This window comes from Octopus bimaculoides, chromosome 13 (assembly GCF_001194135.2).
Source record: "Octopus bimaculoides isolate UCB-OBI-ISO-001 chromosome 13, ASM119413v2, whole genome shotgun sequence".
NCBI lineage: Eukaryota > Metazoa > Mollusca > Cephalopoda > Octopoda > Octopodidae > Octopus > Octopus bimaculoides.
The window spans coordinates 41,647,755-41,653,293 of NC_068993.1; positions in this window are offsets into that span (position 1 = coordinate 41,647,755).

Sequence of the window (5,539 nt, forward strand, 5' to 3'; positions counted from 1 at the left end):
ATATATATATATATATATATATATATATACATACATGTATATACATGTGTGTGAGTGGGTGTGTGCGTGTGTGTGTGTGTGTGTGTAGTGTTTTGGAAGTGTACTAAATTTTTAATTTAAATCTCTTTGGTGGATACAAACGAATAAAAAACATAAATTCTGCTTTATTGAACATAAACCTCCCCTTGTTAAAGTTTTGCGGAGCAAATCAAGAATATTTTTCATCGGTAAAATAAGTTATTTTTTATTATATAAATATATGAATTATGAGATCGATGGACAAACTATTCTTATTGGCATTAATACCCCAAATCTGTATTACAAAAATGTATGTTATTATACCAGAATTCAGTTTCCAATGTTGATAAATGTCTCATAATTCTCACCTTCGAGCAGAATTTGAATAATTCAAAGAAGACTGGTATTCGTTAGGTACATTTCCTTGAAATTAGGTCATCGACTTAACATCTAACAGGACTCAATACGCAATTATGAAGATATCTTTGAGAGTACTGTAGCCTGACTAGAAGCCCAGTACTTTGATGCTACTAAAGATCCAGCACTAAATTAGTGCTCCAATGCTATGCCGAGAAATCATATACCACATGCCTTTGATTCTGCGCATGTCTGCTGCGATTTTCAAGAAATATAATAATGTTATTTTGAAGTCATTATTACGCCATTATAGTCTGTTTCTTTTGGTTCCTTCACTGACTGGAGTAGCAAAGAAGAATGGGGGAATAAATTCCACCATTGACGCTCAAGAACAGACCACTATTTCGTTATAAAAAGCTGACCGGTTCTTCGCTGCTATTGAGATGCAAGCTGAGACTTGATCGACTGTAGCTGAATCAACTGGGCGAGGGTTTCTAATGTTGAAAGACTCAAAATTAATCTAAGACTACAGAAAAGCATATCAAAGCTTCTGTGAGCTGTATTTTGGAACCTCTGTTATTTTAACCAATCAACGTACCTAATATTTCTGAACAAAATGTCAATTGAATCACAGAAAGCTTTAGTGCTCTGGAGTAAATGTTTTTTGATTCCAGTTCAATACCTTTATATTCTGATTTCAAATTTCACCAAGGAAGGTAACCATCTTTTCTGTCTGCTAAGATTTAAATCATATTATTATTATTTTTTAGTCGAAAGTCAGCACTGATGAGGCTTTACAGGTCACCGATATTGAGAACAGTGTAGGCGGAAGATATCCTCAAACCAGAAACTTGGCCCTGATACTCACAACAAAGTGGATGCCACTTAAACTACCAAAAGTAGCAGATGAAGGATTAAGTCTACCACCCAGGTAGAACATACTGGTATTTGAACTCGTGATGCAGAAGCCAAAACAAATACCGCAAGACATCGAGTCAAACTTTCAATGATACTGTTCTGGATAGTTTCTTATTTTCATCGACTGCGAAATGATGAAGGACAAAGTAGTTGACCCCGGTGAAATTTGAACTCAAAGTGCAAAGAATCACCGATATATACCGCGAGGCATTCCGTCCAACACTCACCCGACTCTGCTAATCCCCTACCGTGATTACTAATCAACTACTGATATACCGAATTGATTCAATAAACCTAAGCGCGTACTACAATCATGCCAATATACAGAATCAATAATTTCGATTTGGTCCCAGAAATATTTTCATTTCTATTACAAATGTAATCATGTGGCGACAATTTCAAGGAAAAAAATAACAGCAGAAAGAATCTTCAAAAATAAAATCAGAAACAGAGATTGAATTCTTATCGGAGACATTAGTGTCTGTTTTATCGATGAGCTTAATTTGGAGTTAATATGTTGGCAGTCCTTCATTTTGGTGATATTTGTTTAGGTCTGTGATGTTTCAGCTATAATTTTCCGAGGCAAAACAAATAAAGTGGTTCTGACCTATGTTGTTAAGCTTATTGATTATAACTCCCATTAGAATGTATAGGAAATATTAGTTGATAGCTTATTACTAACGGTCGGAGCATAATGGCTTTGAGATTGGCACTGTACTGTCACTAAATATATACACACAGACATACACACAAACCCCCTCCCGGACACAGACACACTGACATACACGCACACATACACACACTCATATGTGTGTTTGTTTGAATGTGAAGTAGAACATCTGCCAAATGTGACTAACATAGAGAAAGAAAACACACACAACACATAGGCATAGAGGAAGAACACAAAAGGGGACTCATACATACAGATGCACATCTCTGTTACCGATCGTGAAAAAGGTCTGTTTCTTTCTCATTGCCAGAGGATAAATTTATTACCTTTTACTCAATATTAATTTTGTGTGAAAGAGCGTGCTTTAGGGTATTTTGTTTCAATGATTCTATGTACTAATTCTGATATAAACATATCGCAAACAAACGTGAAGTGAAAAGATCCGATATGCAATTACCAGAGAATAGAGTCTTGGTGAAATCCCTAGAAAAAAGGAATTGTATAACCTTGTCGATGTCTCCATTGTCAATATATCATCGATGTCCATAGCCCCTGTATAGCACATGTTCAAAATCCATCTGCACAAGCATAGTGGTTTATACAGTGAAAACACTGCTGTACTTCGCAAGTATTTTTGGCAATTAAGACACAAATGTGATATTTACTGTTTTAAGAATTAATCGGAATTCTCTCAGCTAGGTTTTGCATCAATTACCATACTTCTACATTGCTAAGGGTGGAAAAAGACGTGAACTAATTTAGAACAATTGGGGTATCACTAACTTCTTTCACAAGAACCATTTTATGAAGGCAAACAAGCTCTTGAACTGGTCAAGGCATCTTGTTGAGCTGGGGATGATCTGGTCCTTCTTAGATGAAAAGAATTTCTGCCTGGAATAGATGTACAACTCCCCGCAAAACAGGTGACTTGCGTACAGCCCATGCCATGAGCTACATATCGTGAAAACAAATTTATCCCAAACTGTGATGGTCTTTGATTGTGACTTCAGTGAGGGTGACATGAAGCTCAATTCAAGCGGCTATGTGAAGCTACTGCAGACCGAGTTCAAAATCTGGTTGGAGAGGAATGCTGCTGGAAGGCCATATATGTGGCAGGAGGATACGGCTCTTTGCCATATCTCTACAAAGACTAAGAAGTGATTGTCAGAGAATTTCTACGACTTTATCAGCCCAAATTTCCGGTTTACTTATTATCCCATGGTTTACTATATGAGGTGCGGTTAAGAAACAGACAAACCGACCTGCCTTCAAGTCTAAGGTTGTGCTGATGGCCAAGATGAATGAGGCATTGGAAGATCTTCCCTAGGATGTTGTGAAGAACGCATGTGTCAGGTTCCGGAACCGGCTTGTGGCCGTGGTAAAAGTAAACAGTAAGTAGACTGTTATTTCCCAGCTATAATCTATTTGATTTCTATTTGTCTTTTTAAAAACATCTTTTATTTTTTGTAGGGATATCGTGTTTTCTTTTCCTTTGATGCAATACGTCAAATTTAGCCCGAACCCCAGTCAGGGAAAGTTTTTCGTTCTCTTTGCAATCTAATTATCTCTAAATTCGGAGTAACATCTAAAGAATTTGCATTGTTCATAATCGTGGATGTTTTAGTTCTAAAGCCGTCCAATGTACAGTCAAATCGTTCTTGCATTTATCCAATTTTTACAGCTGAAATGATGCAATGGTTCTGACCCATCATCTCAATGTACGGCACTCTGTGCCCTTTGCAAAATTTTTTTTATATTTAGCGTGTCATATGATAGAGCAATTATTTGTTTCAAATACAAAAGCCAAACTTATTCATGCATACATCCTCATTTCTGTTATCTTTGAAAGTACAGTACTTCATGGTAGCCACTAAAACGCTGAGCAGCAATGATTTGGGAATTGGAAGGTAACGCTCAAAATATTGAATTAGTAAGCCTACAATTACTTTCGTTGCCAATACTGTTGAACTATGCTGGTGATATAATCCATTGATTCACGAAATTTGGAGCTTTCCGGATTTTGACAATATAATATGGAAAATGCATTTACTAATCTGATTTCATTCTTGGCTTCGTTTGTTAATCTACCTTTTGGACTGAAATTGGAGTTCACTTTGTAATCTTTTCACATGGTACAAGCTTCTCACTTGGCTAAACATTATATACGTCCGTCTAGTTTTAATTTCGTTTTAATATCTTTGGCTTCCTTTTGCTATCATTATTGACTTTCCAATAGTTTTGTGTGATATTGTTTGGTATTATTATATAGGAGTTTATAGCTGTGAGCTGTGAAAATCGTTAGCATGTTGGTCGAAATGCTTAGTGACAATTCTTCCGACTCATTATGTTCTAAGTTCAAGTTCCTCTACGGTCGAGTGTGCGTTTCATCATTTCGGAGTCGATGAAATAAGTCTAGTTAAGAAATTAGATGGATGCAGTCGTTGACTTTTTGCAAAAATTAGGAAGAATTATATAACTGCTTGGTATAAATGTCCTTATCTAATTCACATGTTTTTTTTTAAATTTATCGGAAAGTGTAGATTTTTTAACGTTTATAATGCTAGGATTTAGCTTATGTTGGACAATACTATAGCACTTAGAAATCTTTACTTTAATAGTCATTTCCAATACTTCAAAATCAGAGGGACTTTTTTCACGATCATTAATGCGTGGTAGCCAATTGCATGTTCTTATATCTAAACTATTCATGGTTGGTAACTCCTTTCCGTTGGTATCGTAGAAATAATAATCCACTTCCTTCGTTTGACAACTTCATGTAATGATAGATTGTTAGTATTGCGATGTTCTTCAACGTGTATGATAAATTGTGTAGTTTCGTTATTCAAAGACTATTAATCTTGAGGAGAAAATTGAAAATCTAATATTACAATAATACTTCATCTTTCCAAGACGAAGAAAAGAGAAACGTCATGGCCCTTTCAAACTATAATATATGGAAATTGAAAGACAAGGAAACCAAAACAAAAACATACACCAACAGCTCCAAGATGTGCAGCCTCTGTATCACGAATAAGACTTTTGCATTATATATAAATTTACGACGCCTAAAAGTTATTAAGACAACAGGTCAGATCTTCGCAACAAATGCAGACATATTACCTAATTTCTTCAAGCAAATTTTAATGACACGATGAAAGTTAAAATATCTAGATTTTTTTGGGACTTGATTAGCTAATAGACTTCTACGTTTCGCATCTTGCATTTTACATCTTTACAGATAGACGCCTTCGCTCGCTCTCTCTCTCTCTCTCTCTCTCTCTCTCTCTCTCACACACACACACACACACACACACACACACTCTCTCTCTCTCTCTCTCTCTCTCTCACACACACACGCATGCACATGCGTGCGAGCACACTGAGAAACACACATGCACACATACACGCACATGCGTGCGAGCATACAGAGAAAAGCATGCACACGCATATTCCAGATTGTTGAGTTCAATATGCAGGGTGATTTCTACACTCGATCTTCCTTTCCTATCGCAATGCAATATGTATACAATATAATACAAGAGGCACTGTACATGTACGTTTCATATCTATGTGTAT